The sequence below is a fragment of the Rhinolophus ferrumequinum genome, chromosome 22, assembly GCF_004115265.2.
Source record: "Rhinolophus ferrumequinum isolate MPI-CBG mRhiFer1 chromosome 22, mRhiFer1_v1.p, whole genome shotgun sequence".
NCBI lineage: Eukaryota > Metazoa > Chordata > Mammalia > Chiroptera > Rhinolophidae > Rhinolophus > Rhinolophus ferrumequinum.
In genome coordinates, this window is record NC_046305.1 from 2749085 (window position 1) to 2771094 (window position 22010).

At 55.2% G+C, this 22010-nt stretch overlaps 1 protein-coding gene across 7 annotated transcripts in view; it reads left to right on the top strand.

The window, feature by feature from the left end:
- Positions 1-22010, top strand: part of C22H1orf226 (chromosome 22 C1orf226 homolog) — a 126672-nt gene that overhangs the window by 66564 nt on the left and 38098 nt on the right. Inside the window, exon 1 of one of the 7 annotated variants that reach the window (XM_033092417.1) lies at positions 7648-7675. The exons of the other annotated variants lie outside the window; for them this stretch is intronic. The gene's annotated coding sequence lies outside the window, so the exon portion shown is untranslated. Of the gene's footprint in view, positions 1-7647; positions 7676-22010 lie in introns of those variants that run through there. 7 annotated transcript variants of the gene reach the window in all.

The following is a 22010-nucleotide window of genomic DNA, read 5'->3' on the forward strand; positions in this document are numbered from 1 at the left end:
ATCACCAGTTTAGCACTGAGTGTGCCAGGCTGGGCACTGGAGACAGGCAGGTGGCAGAAGGCATGGTCTCGGCAGCTGCGGCCTCGTTGGAGAGAAGCAGAGGGAGACGGTGACACATGACGGGACGCTGCGCCCCAGGCCGGGCGCCCGTGTGAAGCCGGGGCTGGAGCCTCCCGAGCGTCTTGGTTTGGCTTCCGGCTCGTTGTCCTTTGTTCAGGAATCGTTCTCGCCGTCCTCCGCTCCTTGCGCCGCTCACCTCCCCCTTCCGCCAACCTGCGCGTCGTGTCGCTGTTAGACGCATTCATTCCTTCAGTCCCTGTGGACTCCTTTGCCTCTCGTCCTACATACTTGTCACTTTTCTCTGTGTTCTGGAAACACCTCGTGGAGCTACAAGTATTTTGCTTCACTTTCCATCTGGTGACCCCTCTTCTCTATAAAGAATGGCTGACACCGCGTGTGCTGTAATTTGTCTGTCGTCATATTTCTCTTGCTCTTCCCTCCTATGGTTGCTTTGACTCACTGATTCATGAGTGTTATTTCTGAATTCTGAAAAAGTTTTTGAAAAGTGGCCTTTTCCCTCCAGGCCACGTCAGTGAGTGGAGCGGAACAGTGTAAGTGGCATAAAACGTCCCCTGCCCACGGCAGCCGGGCTTCCCTGTCCCCCTCGGGCATCTCCGGGGGCTTCCGGCTTCCCAGGGATGTGCCTTCAACAGGCCGGGGGTGCAGCAGGCTGGGGTGCAGCAGGCTGGGGTGCAGCAGGCCAGGGATCCAGCAGGCTGGGGATCCAGCAGGCCGGGGGTGCAGCAGGCAGGGGGTGCAGCAGGCGGGGGGTGCAGCAGGCGGGGGGTGAAGCAGGCGGGGGGTGCAGCAGGCGGGGGATGAAGCAGGCCGGGGATGCAGCAGGCCGGGGATCCAGCAGGCCAGGGATCCAGCAGGCCGGGGATCCAGCAGGCCGCAGGTCCTTCCTGAGGGCTCCTTCGTGTGGCCCCCACTTCCCAGGCGGGTCCTGACACATCTCTGTGCTTCAGGCTCCACCATTGGTGTTGCAATGACTGTGGGTGTCCCAGGTACGGCTGGTGCCAAAGAGGCAGCGTGAGTGCTTGTGTCTGACTCACCGACGCCAGAGCGGGGGGCAGCCTGCGTCATCCCTGTGAGCGTGACGGAACCTGCACCCACTTCTCTTTATCTTTCCCCTTCTCTCACTCGGTCAGTGTCAGCTTTTAAGTGAAGCTTCGGCTGCTCTGCTGCCTGGTTTGTGACCATGGCTGGAGATGGCACACTCAACGTGGGAGTTGAGTGTGCGCCCGGGTCACGGTGACGGTGATGCCGTCCTGGGTGAGAGTGGGAATGTCGCGTAATCTCCCATATTTCTCAGAAGTCACCGCGAGGGAGGCATGTTTTCCTTGCTGGAGATGGAGAAACTGAGTCTTACACAGAGTGACGAACTTCCTCGGGACTCATGGCCAGCGAGAGGCAGAGGGGACTTGAAGCTGGGCCTGCAATTCCCCCTCCCCCACCCTCGCATCCATCAAAGCCGTTCTGCTTTTGACTGGCTTTGAGATTTGAGCGTCCAGAGAAGATTCTATCTGAAGCAGTTCTGGGACTTTACAAATTTGGAAATCGCTGCTCAAGGAGTAAGAATGTTCAGCTGGGAGACTGATGGTCTGAGGTGTAACCGTGGGTGGGTGTGAAGTCACTTGTCCCCGCGGAGCCTCAGTTTCCCCATCCGTGAACGCGGGTTACACAGGCAGGCTGACGAGTGCACTGCTGTGACGACAGTGTCACGAGGTCTCTTCCCCCCGTAAGCCAAGCTTCTCTGGCTGCGCCTGAGTGGTCACACTGAGGGTTTCCTAATGGTGACACGGTGTGTCTGTCATCCCACTCTGGCTCCCGCTCCTGCACCACCCTAGGCCAGGGCCGAGTGGGGTTGGTGGTCCCGGGGCATGGACCCGAGGGGGCCGTACTAGAACCTGTCCAGGACCAGGTCCCCTTGCTGAATGGCCCCCTGACTTGAGGCTTCCGCTGTTCCTGGAGCCCAGCCTGCCATGGAGTGGGGCAGCCTGTCCCTTCCAGCACCCCCACTGCCCACGCGGGGTCTCTGCCAGCTGCTGCCTCTGCCGGAGGGCAGATGTAGCTCTGCGCACATGCACCCTGCTTATCCTGCCACTCCGAAATTTCTCTTCTCCGCCCTGCTTGTGTTACCAGAGCGCTGGTCGGTGGCCTCGTGGCTTGGCCTCAGCCCCTTTTCGTTTTGTTTAGTTTCGGATTGTCTTAGGACACCCGCGGTTAGCCCTGGGGAAGGCCTCTGGTGTGGCAGCAGCGTAGGTGCCAGCAGGTGTTATGCAGTGGGCGGGGCATTCAGTTACAAGCCGGCTGCCACTCGCCAGCCGCCTGTCACTGAGCGGCTGAGCTCCGGAACCAGCACTGCTTTTTCACCTGTGACACAGCGATGAGGACACTACCTCACTGTGTCACAGGTGAGCGGTGTCTGGCATCTCGCGATGTCAGCAGTCAGTAGCGGTCGTCTTGGGGACGTGAGCCACTCGTCATAGAGTCCCCATTGTTGGTTCAGGTCTCGGGCAGGCTCCAGTGTGTGTCCTCCTTTCTATCTCCCGGGCCCCAGAAATCGGCTGTCGTCCGTTATCTGTTCTCCTACCCAGTGGCTGCGGGTCAGGGCCCCAGCTCTTCATTTATTTTTTCAGTCTCTGGCTTTCCTTCCTCTCTCCCACCAAAAAAAAAACCCATGCAAGCGAATGAAAATCCGCTTCCTTTCTGAAGGGCTGGCTCATCAGGGACACAGACTGGCATGTAATTACTCCTTCGAACAGCTCACTGTTGGGGACAGCGCTGGACTCTGGCATGGCTGCCCCCTGGGGGAAGGGCCGAGCTCAGAGTCGCCCTGAAAACGTCCAGCCAGCCATCAGGTTTTCAGCGGTGAGCTTTAGGGCTCACTGACTCTCCAGTGTGCCTGCCGCTGAGGGAAAGTGGTGGGAAGCCTCACCTATGACATCACCGTCCAGGAGGCAGCTTCTGCCCCTGGGAAGGAGTGGACAGTGACGCACCAAGTGAGGCAGTTCCTTGGGCACGTGGACAGAGCTGTGGGGTGGCCGTTCCTTCCTCGTCCATTCGTCCGTCCCTGTGTTCAGTGAGACTCTGAGCTCCTGCTGTGTGCTGCCTGCATCTGGGTCACAGCACAGACAGCAGACATTTAGACGGGGGGGCGTGGGGCAGGAGGGACAGTGTACAAAGAACACAAGTGTCCAGAGGGGACGTTGAGCTCGCAAACCGCGTCCCGGCCACACTGAGGAAGTGCAGCTGCTAAAAGGAGCTTCTCATTCACGAGCCGGTGGGCTGCAGGCTTGACCTTGGCGGCCCCACTGGTGCCTGCAGCACCCCAAGGCCAGCACTCGGCTGACTCTGGGTTTCCAAAGACACACGAACGAGGCCCTCCTGTGTTGCCCAGGTGGTCACTTTCCATTCTGGCTCTTAATTCTGACTCTTTAGAGACCTCATCAAGTAAACCTGTGCTTTTCCTGGGGCCTCATCGTTTTGCTATGGGTATTTATTTTTTTTGCTCTCGGAACCTTTGGGACAAATAGAAAAAAAGAAATTGCTATGATTTTTCTCTTTAATATGTTCATCAGATAATGAGTCTTATTATCCAGAATTTGTTGACTAATGATCAGGGCTCTATTCCAAAAAAACCCTTTAAACACATTTTTGAGGTGATGGTCTGAGTGCAGGGTGTTAGCCTGCTCGGGAATGTACACGGCAGGTCTGCTGACTGGCCGGCTGTCTGTCTGTCTTTCTCCTTTTTCGATTACAGCTAGAATTTCTTGCTGGGGAAAAAAATCCAAGTTGTTTAGAAGAAGATCACATCTTCTCCCCTTCCCCTGTAGAGTTCATCACCATCGACACTCTGGGCGATCTTTCCCTCTCTCTCACACACGCACACACACACATGCACACTCTCTCACACACACTCTCACATGTTAAGAGCACGGTCTCTGGTTCCAAGCCTGCCGCCTCTGCTCACAGCCCCTGCAACCAGGCAAACCACTGCACCTCCCTGAGCCTTGTTTCCCCCGGTTTTCAAATGGAGCATATTTAGTAACTCACAGGGCTGTTAGTGCATATTAAATTGAAAGCCCATATCAATGTCTAACAAAGCATCTGGGATGTGCCACTAACAAAGGCCAGCTACCACTTTTACAACAGAAATGGGCTTCACCACACAGCTGGGCAGCTGCCGTTCTTCTCACTTGGTGGTGAGCTGGAGGCATCCTTTCACGTAGTGTACACGGAACAACCTCACCAGTGGCTATTTCAGCTTGTTTGTCGGTTATAAGGCCACCTTAGTGCTCTGTTCAAAGACCTTTTGAACATTTCAACCATGGTGTAACAAGGCATGTGGACTCTTTAAGAAAATCGTCCTGAAATTATACCCAAGACAGTGACTGTTCATTCCTGTTGCGCGTAGATGAGAAGCACGTTCTAGGAATGCAAAGCGTGTTAATTACAAGTGTGACCCCCCCCCCCACACACAGCCCGTGAACCTGCGGGTGCCAAGCAGCAGAGCACAGATCAGAATCACTGTTTACAAACGTCCCAAGAGTGACCTCCCTCCGGTGGCCTTCAGCCGCTGCCCAAGGTGTCCAGGCACAGAAACGTGTCCTGGGGTTCAGAGGTGACACACGCTCTGCAGCCCTGCACCGTGCTGAGCGTGTCCTTGACCTTGTCGTCCGTCTTAGGGTTTTGCTGCAAATAAGCTACCGCAGCCACAGGAGCAGCAGACGTCTGAGTTGCATGGCTGGGAATTCTAGTAATTTCCTACGCTCCGTCTCCTAAACTGGGTCTATTAAAACAGGTGACTTTAACAGGTGATTCATAAAGAAAGTGTTTCATGTAAACAATGATAAGCGCAATTAGGAATTTTTCTTAGAATCTCTGAATCACAGGTTAACTGAACCCTGACCTTAACCTCAGAATCTTATTAACATTCTGTCTCTGCTTTGACCTGGAAACCACCCCCTCCCCCCAAAAGCCCTCTGCGCCTCCTTTGACCCCTGCAGCCCCTCCCCTCCCCCGCCCCATACTTCGGGGCCTGCTCTGCTCATCTCAGGACAGCTCGTTTTCCTGTCCTGAATGTGTCCTCTGTTTCCTCAAGGCAAGACCAAAACCAAAAAAAAAACAACTGGGAGGATAGGGTTAGGGAGGTGGGTCCACGCACGTGGAAACTGCACCTGTAAGTCGAGAGCAGAAGATGCCATATCCAGATTCTAAGCGGGGCAGTTTTTCGTTCAGGTCTCAGAGTGTTTCTGGGAGCGAGAGGGAGAGAACAAGACAGGCAGCCCCCAGTGGACAGGTGAGCTCAGGGGCATGCAGGCCCAGAGAGCCCCCAGACCACCTGCCCTGCTGTGCAGTGAAGGCACCGCTTTCTTAGGGCTGACGTGTCCTCGGGCGGGTTCCTCGGGCGGGTTCCTTGTGCTTCTGACATTCGCAAATTCTTCTCTCCTCCTGTTACCTTCTTTAGCTGAGGAAATAACACCAGTGGGGTTTTCCAGGTGTTTGAACTTTACAGGTACATGGTCTTAGAACTGGAACTTAAAGGTCAGAAGGAAAGATACGTGTCATGTTGGATGCAGGTAACTGTGACACTAAGAGGGACAACCCTTCTGAGAGAAGGTTTTACAAATTATCAACCTTAGATGCAACATTAAGTTGTTGCTGTTAACATTTCTGGAGTATATTCTCCAGTCTTTTTTTCCCTATGCATTTATGTTATTTAAGGTATCTATTTCTATACAAAAAAAGTCATAACTTCCTTTTTTTAAAGCATGTGAGCGTTTTCGTGTTTCAGAGGGCCATATGAACATTTCTTGGTGGACTTCTTGTGAACAGAGTAAACACATTCAAGATCCCCTCTCCTCTGGTGTAAGCGCACACAAACAACTTTTAAAAATGATAACTTCATTCAAAGTCAAGAGGCACACCTCGGGACCAGACATGGAGAGGTGTGAGGCTGATGGGCCAGACAGGGCTGCGTGCACCTGGCACCTGGCAGCCAGCAGGAGGGCGTGTCCCTGGGCGTGCCCTGGAGTTGAGAGCCAACACGGGTCCTCAGGGATGGGCCGCCCTCCTGTGACCAGGAAGGCAGCAGGTGGGCACAAGAGCAGGACCCAGACTGGGCAGCACACAGTGGCTGACAGCTCATGTTCTGTGGTCCACGAGGAGGAAATCCTCGAAACCTGCCTCCGAACTTTGCCCAGACCTGTTGCCTCTGAACTTTGCATGTCCTGTAGAGCAGGGCTCAGCATAATATCAGCTCCCTGGGAGGGGCAGATAAAGGAAGTTTCTGGGCAAGGTGAGTTTGCCAACAGAATTTCAGAGCACTCAAGTAAAACCACGTCCGTGAAAGGCAGGCAGCCAACCCCTCAAACAAGAGAGTCCAGACCCACAGGCAGGAACAAAGGAACATTCTGGAAAGACCCTTAAAAATGTGTGTGTTTACAATTGCAGAGATACAGCAGGGGTCGTGTTTCCAGGATGAAGGTCGGAGTCTGTCAAGCAGTGAGTGAAAGGATCCAGGTGGAAATCTCAGATGAGAAGCACCGGGCCATAAGAAGTGTGTCCGCAATGGACTAGACATTGTCACACAAGTGAGAAAGTGGGAAGGAGGTGGCCCAGGCACAGGGAGGTCTAGAGAGTTTGAAATACAAAAAGCATAGAGGTTAGGCTGAGAAGCTCGAGCACGCAATCAGTAATTTTTTCCTGGGCTGCTTCTGGTTTTGTCCGAGTAGTTTGTTGTACTCATCATCCCAGCGTGAGTACTAGAGAAGCGTATGTGCGCACGTCGTGTGTGGGTGTAAACATGGAGGACGCTGAGCAGTGTGGCCTGGGGAGGGTCACAGGTGCCACTCCCGTCTGCGCGTTTGCCAGTTTGTGCGTGGCAGCGAAGAGGGTAAATGTGGACAGAGCCTGTGGTAGTCTCAGAACTGGCAGACGCATGGCTGGTCAGGGCTCACCTGGGAGAGTCCAGATGAGCAGCCACCGTTCCGTTTGGACCTGGAGAGGTTGTCTGTTGGAAGGCAGGGCCAAGTGCCCACAGACCAGCTCGCACGGGGATGCGTAGCTCTGACCCGCTCCCTTGGGGCAGGTGCCTGTTCTCTCTCCACCTGCCACTGGGAGAAACACCAGTCACCTCTGGAGGAAGAAGCGTCATTCAGAGCCTCAGGCCCACTCTCTAGGTTTTCACAGGCTGCACGTGACGGGACACCGTACTTGACGTGTGGTCAGACGCAGTGCCTGAGAAACAAGACAAACACATGCATGTAGACGTGCCAAGGAGCGCCACACACTCCGGTCATCGTGTGGCCTCCGAAGAACTGTGGTCACCAAGAGCAAGGATCAGGTGACAAGACAAATTCTGGCAGAGAACTGGGATCTTTTACAAAGAATCATAGAAATTCTACCACTCACATTTCCCGGGAGCAGGTCAAATCCTTCACCCTTTAATACAGGTGGGGTTGGGTTGGGGTGTCAGTCCTGACTGATGACAGGGAGCTGCCTCATGGCTCAGGCTTGTCCCCAGGCCGTCCCATCCCTGTCACCAGAGCTGGCCTGCGGCTTGGGAAGGAGGCAGAGGTGAGGAGGAGAACCGGAAGCTGACCGTGCGGTAGGACCCCACCCCCCAGCTACTGCTGACAGCAGAACCTGCGGGTAACAGCTGCTCGGTGCCTAGAGGGGCTCAGGGACCCTGCCGGGAGGACAGACTCACAGGAAGCTCTTTCTGCTTTTTCTCTGTATTTTCCTGGGGCCACTAGAGTATAGCTGCTGCTTTTGTTTTGTTTTTTATTTTGTGTTATTTCCTGTTACATGATAGTGATTTGTCCCTTGCTTTATTTTATTGCTAGGCTGTCAGGTACCAGAAGGCAGTTTCTGTTTCACCTGTTTGCCTCTCTTTTGTGTGTGACCTTTCCGCCCATCCCTTCACCGCTCTCCACCCACTGCCCAGGCGTTACCAACAGAACAGGAGCTAAGCAAATATTTGGTGAGTGAGCAGAAGGCAGGGCTCTCACTGACTGACATGGAGTCTGAGATCCCTGGAGACCATCTCGGGGTGGTGGGAAGTGGACGTGTCTGTTTTAGGGAAGAGACTACAGAGGAGGGGGACACGGTGCCTGAGGAGACAGGGCAGCTGCTGGGGCTTCGTGGACCCCCAGACACTGAGTTTCCTCGTTTCTAACTGTCCCCAGCAGGTCCAGTCAGGAGACAGGGCACCCGTCGTGAGAGCATGGAAAATTCTGTGGAAAGAATTCCTAACTAGTAAATGAGAACGAACGGCTCAGAGGTTTATACAGAACTTGAAAGAATACAAGAGCAGCCCTAGGGCTGAGGGAGCATACCCGTGGAAAGTGGGTCCCCCAAAGACCTAGACCTCCTGGGAAGGTGTGTCGGGACCCAGGGCTTGGTGGAGAAGTCCTGGAGTGGCAGCAGGACTGGGGGTGGAGTGCCACACGCCACCAGCAGGAAGCGGTGAGCTAGGAAGCTAGGAGCCGGGACAAAGCCCCAGTACCCGGAAGAGAACCCCCTCCGGTGTCCTCCTAGCACCCTCTGCTGGCAAGACAGCTGGCAAGGCATCGTGGGTGTGGAGCAGCTCCGTCCAACAGAAATGCAACGCAGGTCACAGACGTAGTGTAAAATTCCTAGCAGCCACGTTCAGGAAGTCGAAAGAGCCAGGTTGCATTAATTTTAGTAAAGGCTTCATTTAACCCAGTATATTCAAGTATTATTTCAATATGTAACGAAGATAAAGTTCTTGAGGTATTTTTCATCCTTGTACCAAGTCTTCAGAATCTGGTGTGTTCTCCACACCTCACGTCTTCAATCACACTGGTCCTTCAGGCGCTCAGCCACTGTGGCTGCTGGCACCGTGTGGCCGGTGCCAGTGTCCCCGAGGTCAGTGCAGCACGGAGCCAGCACACGCTGTCAGTTACGTCACCACAGAATAGAATGTCACATATGATTAGAAGTGAGGTTCTAAAACATTGCAGGAATTTTGGAGAAAGGCTTATCTTATGTTAAGTTAAATAGCATTGAGAGTGGTGTATAAATAGACTATCAGTTTTGTAACAACAGCAAAACTTATTTAAAAATATAGAAAGACACCAAAAGATTAACGGTGATTATCTTTGGAGAGTGGTACAGGACTGTTTGGTTTCCCCTTCCTGCATTTACGTACTTTCCAATTCTGTTTAATGAGCACACATAATTCACGTGAAATCCGTGCTTGCAGCTCGAGGTACCCTATCTGTGTGGGGACAGGCCCTTGAGCCTCGGTTGGTGGCAGTTTGAGAGAGAAATGGGTGTGGAGGGGTGGGGGTGGACCGACTCCAGTGACTGTGGGACCCTCGCTGTGTAAGGCGCAGAGCACTTGCCATCGTACATTTGAACGTCATGACTGGGAGTCCCTAAGGTAGCAGGAAAACGACTCCCCAAGCTCGTGGAGAAGAGACATGGTTTTTGCAGTTTCTGTTGGAAGCTGCTTGGTGGTGCCCGCGGTTGGAAGGCTTGGAGCTGCTCATTTCCTTCCTCCCTCCCGGCCATCAGGGATTAAACGGCTGCTATTGGAATTGGCTTCTTTTGCCGCTTATAAATAGAGCGTTTTATCCCTTCTGCTCTCATAAAAGGGGGAGAGGGGTTTCTTTTCCTCTGGGAAGCTGAAAATGGGGAAGGCTGTGGTCTTTTGTGCCCCGTGTGTGTGCCCTGTGTGTGGGGAGGTCTGACACGGCTACAGGACAGCCTGACCCTTCTGTAGGACCCTGGTGCCTGGATTCTGGCACCTGCCTCAGCTTTGTGCTGGTTTGGCCTAGAAAGGCTGCAGGTCCATGAGGCGAAGCCAAAATCTGACCTGAAAACTTTAAAGAATCAAGTCCTGCTGTCTGCATTCTGCTCCAGGCCCCGTCGGTGAGTTCCTGCTGTGAACGGACTCATCCAGGGGTCGGAAGGGACCTCCCATGAGACAGGCCCCTGGCCAGGAAAGGAGGAGGCAGAACTTGGGTCCACAGTCGAGCTCCAGAGTCTACACTGAGAAACCAATCCGTGGCCCTCACCTGAGTGGCCTCTGGGGCTCCTGAGGACCGAGTGCTGGGCCTGCCCGCAGAGCTCAGTCCACAGGTATGGGGTGGGGCCGAGCGCTGGCCGCCTGCTAAGGTCCCCGGTGCTGGTGCCAGTGGGGGTTCCACTTGAGCACCTGGCCCGCTTGTCCTCACCACCAGGCAGGCCTCCGGAGGCAGCTCCCCGCCGTGTCTGCGGGTCCTGCAGGTGGCGGCTGGAAGGGCCGGTGGCTGGGTCCTGAGTCTCATCGCAGGGTCAGGCTCTGACCTGGCCATTTCCCAGGTGTCCTTAGAATGAGGTGCTGTCATTTGATGTATTTCTTTAAAAATAACTTCCGTTCTGCAGTGTACCCATTTAAAGCATGTAACTCAGTGGCTTGTAGTATGTTCAGAGTTGTGCTACCGGCACGGTTAAAGGCTGTCGCGTCACAGCAGCAAGAAACCCTGTCCCCATTAGCCATCACGTCACTTCCCCGAGTCCCCAGCCACAGGCGAGCTTCCAGAGCCTTGTGGCCCGTCCCACAGAGCGGTGTGACTCTCGGCTTGGACTTGGGACAGAGCTTTGAAAGCACGTGCTGTGCTTTCCAGGAGCTCTGCGTGTGGCCAGGTCCTGTGCTGAGCACGTACCAGCCAGCTGTGACCCTCCCCAGGCTCACGCACACTCGGGGATGCGGGCGGTTCAGAAGGGGCGCGAGTATCCGTTTTCCCTTAAACTCAGCAGTTGGTGGGTCGCGGAGGCGACATGGCCACTGTTGGGACAAGACATGGTGTCTGCTCCCAGACATTGCAACTCTGCGGGAAAGACGCACGTGCAGAGAGCGCTGCTACCTCAGGCAGGTGTGCAGAGGGCCGAGGGGCGCACGTGGCTCCCGAAGGTGGCATCGTCTGGGTCCTGGGCGTTGGCAGTGGGTGACGGTGGCGAAGTGCCAGGCTGTGGGCGTGGGAAACACAGCACGTGGAATCCTAGCCATGAGTGAGTGTGGGGTCCGGATGTGAGGGGTTCTCGGAGCAAGGGTGGGAAGCTTCCTGCCTTAGGCACGGGGGCTGCGCCAGAGAGCGTGCGTCCTACACCATGGATGGGGACGGCCAGTCGTCTAGGACAGGGTGATGGTGTCAGAGCTGAGCTCCGGGACTCTCCTCCACGGAAAGTCTCTCTTGTGAAGTAGGCGGATCATTTTGGCATCTCCTCTCCGAAGCTACCCCCGGTCTCCAGCGTCTAAACCTGGGGTGTCCAAACTGCGGCCCGCGGGCCAACTGCGGCCCGCAATCCGTTTTTTATTGGCCCGCAGCAAATTCCGAAAATATATTTAGTTGACTTAAACAAACCAGGCGAGGCAATACGTACTTCACCTCGAGTGAGTGGCCCGGCTGTTTGTGTATTTTACCGCATAGGGCCCTTGGTAAAAAACATTGTAAAAAGTTTGGACACCCCTGGTCTAAGCCCTCCCAAGGGGCGCCTGGTGTCCTCTGTGTGGCCTGGGTCGCTTTCTGTACCATCCTCCCAGATCACTTCCTGCCTTAGAATGTGGCTGCTCTGCAGTCCGACCCAAGATGCTCACGTGGTAGGGGGGGTGTTGTACCTCGGGGGCGCTGTACCTCTCCAGGTGGGGGACTCTGCCCCTTCCAGGGGCCCCTACACCTTCAGGGGTCCTCTTTGCTGCCCTCTCCCCAGCCTCTGCACCTTTGGGGGCCCACCAGGAGCTTTGTCAAGGCTGAACTATCAAAGGAGGTCCCTGGCTTATGTTTCAGACTCTGGAGCATGGTCAGCAGTGCAGAAACGTGCCCCATGGGGAGATCAAAGCTTGGGGCTGATGCAGTCACTGCTCTGCCTAATTAGAACCGGGCCTGTGTGCGTGGCCTGTGATTACAGGAAAAGAGCCTGAACGGAAGGCGGTGGCGGGTGTTCCCGGTTCCCACTCCTGGTCCCCTGGGGCTGCTGTGCAAGGAGAACTCACCGTCTCACCCACGCCTGACATGAGCACGTTTCCCTGTGCACCCTGTGCACACGCACACATGAGTGTGGTCAGATCAGCTGAAGGAAGGACAGAAACAGGCCGTGAGAGCAGGAAGGGACAGAGAGGTCGTTTAGTGCTGTCACTTAGAGACAAGAAACGAAGGCCAGAAGGACTCGCAGGGCTGGTGAGGAGCAGAGGCGACGTTTCATGTCACGGGGTTTCAGTAACCCACGTGGTGGGGGAGGGGGTAGCACTCTGCAGGGGTGGGGGGGGTGTGCGCGTTCAGGCTGCAGGTCTGTCCCCACGCTGCCTCTCTGGGAAGAGCCTCCTTGGGCGACGAGGCCCAGGAGAGATGGTGACAGCTGTCGTGTCAACAGGAGGGTAAGCCGTCTGTGGGCAGGGAGATGGCCGTCTGGGCCGCCTGTAGCCACACCTTTTCAGCAGCCTCCTTCCACCTAAGGTCTCTCGTTCAGTCCTGACCCCAGGCTCGTGAGAGGTGAACATGGTGGCCGCACTGTAGCCGTGGGAACGGAGGCTCGGGGAAGTACGTCACCGTCTCAGTAATTAGCGCCTCAGTCGGGCGCCCATCGGTCTTTCGTTCATCCGTTCATCCCGCGTCTATTTCCTGGGCACCTGGGTGCCAACACTGCTGGGCGTGACGATCCAGTGGTGAACAAGGCACCTGGCCTCCAGCCGGGGGTGGGGGTTAACGGTTGGAACAGGCCAGTGAGGGCATTTGAAAACATGCCTGCAAACTCACTGGTCTCGTGCCATTGGGGGAGGGGGCGGCCTGTGACTAAGTCCCCGTGGGTCTAGGACCCGCAGGGTCTCTGGCTGCTCTTGGGAGCACTTCTGAGGGGCAGGGCCACACTGGTACATCTTCCTTCATTAATGTTTCTAATTTTCAGTCGGTTTGAACGGAAAGAATTATACCCCTGGGCTGCCCGACACGTTAGCTGATTGTCCAGGGGCCCATCGGACTAGTTTCCAAACCTCATTTAACCTGCAAAACAGCTGTTACAAGAACCGTCTTCCCCCAGCGGCGCCTGAATGGCAGGCTGGTTAGGATCCTGTTTGCGTTGCCTGGGCTGCAGTGAGCCTGTGGTGGTGATCCCAGGTACCTTAGGGGGTGATTTGCCTTCCATCGGAGCTCCGTCTGGATTTGCAAAGCTGCCATGCCATTGGCACCACCTCCCCTTGGAGCGGGAGCCTGGCTCTGCCTGGCACAACCCCGGAAGGGCTGCACCTGCTCTGCTGGGAAGTCACGTTTGCATCTGGGCCATGTTTCCATCGTTGAGCTGAGCGGGTCAGTGGCCTGGAGGACCCAGCTCGGCAGGACAGGTGTGGGGAGCCCGTCTGTCTCCCCCCCAGTTGGGGTCAGCAGTGCGTCCCCACCCTCCTTTATGAGACATGTTCTCAGGGATTCTTCCCTTGGACCCAGCAAACTGCTGAAGTATGGGAGACCCGGGGTCATTTTCAAGCGCTCCAAGCCTCTGTGGTTTAGAGTAATGGGTCGCAGGACTGTAGCTTTGCACCTGGAGGGACACGTGGAGGTAACGACGTAGGGTTGTCGTCGCATTTCACACTGACGGGTCTGGGCGCTGAGTGCACTAGTCGGTGACCGAGCGAGGAGGGCAGTTTTCCTGGCTCTTAAACGAGCATTCCTAATCCACGTCACGTCATATAAAACAGTCCCTGCAAACGCACTGACAGCAGCGTTTCCACGTAACTCTCTGGCGTATCCAGAATGTATAAAGGACTCTGAAAATTCAATAATAAGAAAACAAACAATGCAATTTAAAAAGTAGGCAAAAGATTTGAACCATCGCTTCACGAAAGAGATACGAGTACACAGATAGCAGGCAGGCACGTGAAAAGTCACCAGGAAAATGCAAATTAAAGCCACAAGGAGCCACCGCTCATGACTGAGAACGGCTGACACTGGTAACACTGGTCACAGTGGCTGTGGGGGAGGGTGTGGGCTCGGCCTCCCTGCTGGGGGGGCTGTGAACCGGGCGGCCGCTTTTGGGGGGGTGGGCAGCTCTTCACGTCGATCACTCAACTTCCTAATGTCCCCGCGCCCCGCGTCCAGGTATGTTTACCCAGTGTGTCCACGCACACGTGTGCGTGATGCTCTCGTCAGCTTGGCTGCGTCAGCCTGAACTGGAAACGGCCCAGGCGGCCATTAGCAACTGCTCCTGAGACATCGCTCTGTGAATGGGACACTGTCAGACCCTGCAGGCAGAGCAGGTTTGGTAGGAAATGGTCAAACTGGGAGCCTCTGTTTAGGCCCCAATACTGGGTGCTTGTGAGTGTCAGAGTGTCACTGGCGTGAGTGTCTGCTGACCCTTTTCTCTGGTCCCCATTGGGCTGTTTTAATGACGGAGGTGATGGATTCTTTGAACCTCACTCTAACCACTAGCTCCATTAAGGAGTTTCATTTATACCAACATTAAAACATCTTGGGGTAAAGATGTCATTGGTTGCTGTGGCCTGTCTTCAAGATGACAGACCAGATGCCCTTGTGGCCAGAATTCTTCCCAAAGAGTCAAGAGCAGGAGCCAAGAAAAGAAGTTGCTTCCAGGGAGGGCGGTGTGGCCAAATAGCCAAGACTTCCGTGGTGTGTGAATAGGCTGCCTTGCTGCAGAATCCGTTTTTATTTAACTTTTGTTTTTTGAGCCACACGGGAAACAAGACACATCCAGGCCCTTCCTGAGGAGTGAGGGGGGTCATCAGGAAGGGCTCTGCCCCCTCCCAGGTCTCTTAGCTTGGTGCTGGCCGTCCAGCACAAGTGCCCAGACTTACGCGGAAAAGAAATGATTCTTACTGTCTGGGCTACGTCAGTCCACTGAGAGCACGAAGTTCATGTGTGTGGGACCAAGTGCCCGCGGGCGCTGGCGGGTGGGTGGTGAGGGGCGAGGCGGACCTGTGCCCGCTCGGCTCTTGCCTCGGGCAGCGCACTGCTGGGCACGACCTCAGGCGTCTCGACTCGGAGGTGAGAAGACCGGATGCCAGCGTGTGGCCTGTGGGTGGCCGGGGAGATCGGAGCAGAAGGAGCCACGCTCCCTGGCTGGACAGACCTGTGTCAGGGCCGCAGAGAAGCGCCTCGGAGAGGAGACGACAGCCACGTGGAGTCGGCTGGCATGGGAGGCGGGGCTTGGAAGGTTCTGGAAGTCACTTTGTGGGAGTCGTGTTTACAGCAGACTGCGTGTCCCTTGGGGCACCGATGGCATTACTCCTCGGCCGCTGACCCCCAGGGGCCCTTCCTTCTTGGTTGCATGGCCTTGACCAGGTGCTGGGTCCCGATGGCCGTCACAGCAGTGAGGATACCGGGTATGTTTACGTCGTCCTGGTTCCTTTCCTCCTGGCACGTAGGACCAGCCAGTGCTGCCCACCCATGGCAGGGACGGCACCTGCTGTCCTCACCTCTGTCCTTAACCCCTCCTGTCTGACATGCCAGGCAGATGCTCGTGGCCTCACAGTCCCAGCCACGACAGCAGTGCTGTTTGACAGGAAACCATGAGCAGGGCCTTATGAGGACCACAGGACTGGATGGCATTTCCTTTCCTCTGCCGGGTGCGTCCGTCAGCATGTGGAGACCCCCTGTGTGGCTCTGCAGTACCCAGGCCTGACATGGGTGCAGCGGTGCTGCCTGGCAGCCTTGCGAGTCTGGCTGTGGCCGTGAAGGCTTCCTGGACGGGTAGCAGCGGTGGTAATCTCTACTCTTTTCTTTCCCCTCTGGATCTTTCCCCACGCCCGGTCTCTCCCCTCAGAGCCCTGTGCCAGGTTGGACATTTGCTTGCTTTCTGCCAAACAGCATCCGCTTTCCACCCCTGCTGTCCAGAGAACTCCTGTCACTTCGGCATCTCAGTCCCAGTTGAAATTGAACTTCCCAACACTCCTTGGGGAAAAGGCAGGTCTAATTGTCAGCCTTGGGGCCTGCACATTGTCTGATGGCCTAGATGAGAGAGCAACCAGGAGGCTTGGGACATAGTCCATCTCGTCTCCCATAATGTTCACGACATAGTAATCGGTTGGGTACCAGCTACTTTCCAAACAGAGTTGGGTGACACACAAGGATTCACGGCAGCCCTGCCGGGACTCACTGGAGTCGAAGCCTCTGCTAGAACAGGTGTGGTTTCAGGTAAGCGGCACCTGGTGCTGACACAGCAGAGCCAACTCCTCGGAGGGACTGACGCCAGGGGACGTGGGCCGGCAGTCGCTGTCCCCACAGGAAGACACCACGGCACCGGGCAGGTGTGTGCCACAGTCGTGCACGTACCTGCTGACGGCACTGACCTTCACATCTCACCTTCAGACCTGACGCCAAGGCCAGTACGTCTTCCATGACCCGCGTGTTTCTGCATGTTGGTTTTTTATGGAACTTTCCTAACTAGCTCATGGCTGCTCTCACTGGATTAAATAAACGGACACTTGATTGATGGTGGGTGTTATGAGGCAGTAGCAGAAAGTCAGAGGGACTTGTCACTTGCTCCTCTCTTACCTGTAAGAAAGTTTTCAGCAGGGGGCAGGAGGGGAGAGACACTTACCTTGGTTCCTTGTGGCCCAGCAGCTTGGCATGGCCCTCACTCCCACCTGAGTGTTTTCTCGGGAGAGCCTCGAGGGCACAGGACCCAGCACATGGGTGGAGGGCACTGTGTGTGCCACGTGACTCACCTCAACCCCACCCTCACGAGTGACAAAGCAGCACTCGCCCCGAGTCACTTCGTGTGGACATTGGAGCCTTGTGACGTACACCCCACCAGACTTTAAAGGACACACCCCAACGTGTTTTTCAATCTTGCTGTGAATCCAATTCTTCCAGTTTCCTTGTCCAACAACCCCCCTGCCACTTCCCGCCGCCTTTCTGTGGAGCGCTGCTGGACAATGGGCGGTAGCAACAGTTGCTATGGTAACAGCATCGGAGTGATCTCCTTGGAAACCTGCACAAAGGCCTTGTACCCCAGGCCAGCTCAGTGCCGCGGAGGCCTTTGTCCCCCTCAATGCATCCGCATGGGGCGCAAGCTCTCGGCGTTTGGCCGCTGCAGCTTCCTTTGGCGCCTGCCCGGCACCCGTGCACTTTGGTACAGAGTTGGATTCGACCAGAGGTGGGGGTGGCGGGAGCTGGAGGGCTTTCCCCAGCCAGTCTCGGGGCCAGCACCAGGTCCAGAGGAGCTGGACATCGCGGCGTAGTCATGGAGATCATGCCGTGACAGGACTGTGGGGGAGCGTGGAAGGCCTTTCTGCGTGGGGTCTGCAACTGCAGTTTTGTGACGTAAACGGATGGATTCCAGCAGCGAGAGGGTTAGTTCTGGTCCGTGTCACAGCAAACGGTGCTCACAGCCCTTCCTATCGTGCTCTGTGCTGCGGTCGGAGACCATGACGTGGCTTTGGATCCAGGCCTGTGTGAAGCCTGCGTTCGTTCCTACTCCTGCTTCATGTCTAGGAGGCTCTCTGGGCCCATTTCACGGAGGACATTCCGTGATGCTGTCAAGGCCCTTTAAAAATCCTCGCGTTCCAGGAATAGTACAGGTGCGCGTGCTCATCAGTGAAACACAACACATCTGCCTGTGGCTGCGGGTCCGCAGGGTTAATCCGCACCTGTTAGGTGGTCCTAATGCACTAGGAAGGGCTCAAGGTGACCTTGAGGAGCATTTTGAGGTGGCTCCCAGTTTGCATTATAGATTCGTCTCTTTGCTCCTCTGCAGGAACTTCTGAGTACAGTGGCTCTGTCCCGGGAAGCTGGAGGGCTCTGCCCCAGCGGGCCCTGGCCTCCATCCACACCCTGGCCTTCCCACACACTTCTCTTCTCCCTTGGCCCCTGACTGGTTCAGGCTGGGGACATGGTGGGTGGCCCAGTGCAGGGACTCAGACGTGGGTGATTTAAGGTTGGAGGGTTTTTTACATGGCAAGCAATGCACTGCTCTTATTTCCTCTTTCATGGCCTCCCGCTGCTGTGTGGGGTGCTGAGGGCAGGGGTCCAGCCATGGTGACAGCAGTGATCCGTGGCCATGGAACAAGCCAGGTCTGATGCATCCCATGGAGAAAGACCTCTGTAGCATCGTGAAGTCACTGCGTGCCTGTCACCTTACAAACGGAAAGTGTGACAGACTGTGGCCTTGCTTATTTTCTGTGTGGGCCAGACGTCGGGAAGAAGGTGAGTGAGAATTGAGCAGGTTGGAAGAGAGGTAACGACAAGGGACAAGCAGCATGGACTGTCACAGCCCGCCCATGAGATTGCGTCTGGCGTCCTGGCTGACCGGCCGCCCGTCTGCTTTGCTCCACTGTCTTCTGGGGGCTCGGTGAGCATCCCTGCTGCTCTCACCCTGCTGTTCTGGGCTGAACTTCATCTTTGAGTGGCTTCGTTCTCCTCCCAAAGTGTTGTTTCCATTCCAATGTCTGGGAGCCCTTGGGGCTGTTGGCCGGTGGCCAGACGGTTACCCCGGTGTAGACTCCAGTTTGGTCTGTCTTTTCTGACCTCGCTATCCATCAGCCATGGCATTCTGCCACATTTGCCTTCAGCTCATGGTGTCCTTCCTCCTTGCTTAGACACACACCTGCACATGCACACCTACATGTGCACACATGCACACACGCACGCACACACACACATGCATGCAACCACGCACCGATATGCACACACACATGCACACACATGTGCACATGCACAGCGCACACGTGCACATGCACGCACACATGCACACATGTGCACACACCTGCACACGTGCATGCACGCACACCTGTACACACAAATGTGTGGCATGTATGCGGAACAGCAGTGTCTCTTAAGAACCGAGCGGTTGATGAAACAAAAGTCATTTCTTGTGGAGTTTTGGGTCCTTGTGTGTCTGGTCTGAGTCTAGGACCTGACTTTCCACCCTGTCACCTAGAGCCAGACGCAGCTGCCTGTGAACAAGCCCTGATGTGGGAAGCAGCTTGTTCCAGGTCCTCTCCGTGCGTCCAGGTCTTTCGGCCACTGCCACCTCCTCAGACCCGGCAGTTACCGAGCATCCCCTCCTCGTCCATATTGCTCTTCAGTGAGACGGCTTGTGTTCCCAGCCATCCCGAATCTCGGCTGTTAGAGGTCAAGGGGCCCCATGGGAGGGGAGAGAAAGCAGAGTAGGTGGAGCACGCAGGGTAACAGCTTAGCTTCTCACATGGCCACCCACTGGAGGCCGTGGCTCCATAACAGAGGCTGCAGAACTTTCCGGTTGGAGGGTATAGAGAAGGGACTCCAGCAGGGACCCGTCTGAATCCAGGGAGCTGACACGTGGAGGACAGAGGATGGGAAAGTGGGCTCTCCGTTCACACCTGTGTGTGATTCCTGGCAGCACTTGGGCAGGAAGAAACCAGGGTCAAATCTGATTCAGGGATAAAAACTGTCACAGGCGGCATGGCAGTGATGGGGGAGGGGCGGCCGTCCACTGCGCCTGCAGGACCCGCTGCCATGGTCATATGACTACCCCATTCGTCTCTTCAGACTTTCTCTGCTGGCCATACGTGTTTCTCTTTTGTGTCCAGATTTCAGTGAGAGCACTTGTCCTTTAAGCAACTCCTCTGTGTCCCAGATTTAAGGCCTTGTTCTGATTATTTAAACAATCGGCTGCCAACTGCCCCTCGGCTGCATTTCCTGCCTTGGTTGGAACCACTCCTGGCTCGTTTCCTCCCAGCCTGTCTGGTCCCTGAGGCCCGTGGCCGTGCCCATCCCAGTGTCCGTGTCTCGGGCTCCCCCCGGCCCCCGCACCCTTCTGGTCCTCCTTCCACTTTATCACACGGTGTTTATGACACTGAACCAGCATGGTCAGACACCTGCCTTTTCTCACTTGTCTGTGAGATACTTTTGTGCACCCTGTGCTGAAGCAGTGCCACCTGACTGCCGTGGGTCACACGAGGAGCAGGTGGGGGGAGGGGAGACGTGAGCACAGGTGGCTGCCCCCCGCTCCACCTGCCTCAGTGCACCTGTCCTGCCTGGCTCCTCTCCAGGTGCACACATCAGCCGTCACACACCTCACATCCCGCAGCTCAGCTCTCGAGACGTGCATCCCCCGCAGGCCGGTCCGTGAGGTCTTCGGTGGAAATCCTCCGACCGTATGTCTGAGCTGTGCAGGACTGGGCGATGCTGTGTGCTGCTGGCGGCCACTCTCCATCTGTATTTCTTCATGCTGATCCCTACGTGCGAGTTCTCGGTGCAGGGGGAGATGCCCACAAATAAGTCTACCAGGGGGACAAGTGGGACTCGTCATGTTCCGAGCTCGGGTGCTTTCAAAGCCTGCTGGGTTTGGCACAGGTCAGTGACAGAGGCACAGTCGCGGGTTGGTGAGTGTGCAGGTGACCTTTGGGGGTTCCCTGGGGACCCTTCCCTTGGCCTGCCAGCTTGTGGTTTACAGACAGCCTCTGAGCTCTGAGATTCTCACTGTCTGGGACAGGAGCTCGCGGGTTTGTACACACGTGTGCTCCGAGACACACCCCGTGAATGCCCGTCTTTTCTGAGATGAGTTGCTTTGTGGTGACTGATTTGGGCAACGTTTTCAGTCTTTGAAAAGACCATCCCTCACCCAGAAAGGCGTTCATTCCTAAGATGTTTCTGGAATCAGACCATTAATTATAAACACTTGAAAGAATGCCGTCTCGTAAGCACAACGGGCGGTTTCTAACATCACCGACTGGTCTCCCAGGTCTGCATAAGCAGGGGGGGCACCAGTGTCTGCCTGCCTTCTCCATGAATTGCCATTTGCGTGATTGCTTTTGAAATGTTTTGTTCAAATTTTATACAATCCTTGGACTTTGCCATTCTTTGTACTCAGCTTCATGTAGTTCCATCGTTTGGTGTCCACACAATTGTGGCGTGGTTCTCAGAGTTTTTTGTGGAATTTGAGTGCCTGTGAGATTTCTTTCTTTGTTGAGCTGCCAAAAATTACTCATATTTACTTTCAATTACGTTAAGTTCACAGCATATAAATACATGAAGTCAAAACGCATTTTTAAAGTTTTAGATGTTTTTAGAAGCATTAAAACATTAGCATGCACATTTAATAGAGTTGCGAGTCTTATTTTGAGAAGAGTAAATTTCTTACCTTAAATCCGGCTTGCACGAAGTAGAATGGTTACATTTTAGTAAGAAACGTAGCACCTGTATTTCCTACTAGTTACATTTCTCCCCCGTTTATTTGTAATTTTTTACATCTGTACTTTTTTATTGCATTTTTTTCTAAAGCAGCCTGTCAGCTCACAGCTCGCATATTCCAACTGCGTTGTTTGGGTTTTGTCTCCTTCAGAACCCTTTGAAAATGTGGTGACATTTTTTTCTATGGGGACGGTGACGTCATGGGTGAGTGGGGCTCAGTGACCACCGAGAGCACCAGGCCACTGATGGAGCCCTGTTGTCAGCACCGTGACACATTCCTGACTGGGAGGAAAGTGGGTGGCACGTGGTTGTGGACAGCCCGCGTGGGTGGGTGTGTGTACAGCCCACGTGGGTGTCGGTAAAAGAAATCCCCCTTCACTGTCTGACTTTAGACAACCTGGGTTCCCAGGCTGTGGGTGGGAACCCACGAAATCAAGTCCCCACCATCTGTGGAAGGAATGAGGGAGAAGTACGTGTCTCCAGATCTGGTACCCAGCTACCCGGGCTGCCCTGTCAGCATTAATACAAACAGGAGCTTTGTGACACATGGGACCCCTGGGCATCGTGCGAGGAGACGCATAGACCAGTGTAACCTGCAGGCATTTAATGCTCTCTAAATGGAAGTGGTAGGTGATGAGTAAGACATACAGGCTGTCACCCTGGCCAGAGCCGGCCGCACTCAGCAGCGCCCCCTAACTTACACACGCAGAGTGTGGTTCTGTCCAAGGGGTCCCCTGCAGAGGCTGCCTTCTTACGGCAGCGACTACTCCCGCTCTTTCTTTTTCTTTTCATTTTTGCTCTTCTCATTTAGAACTG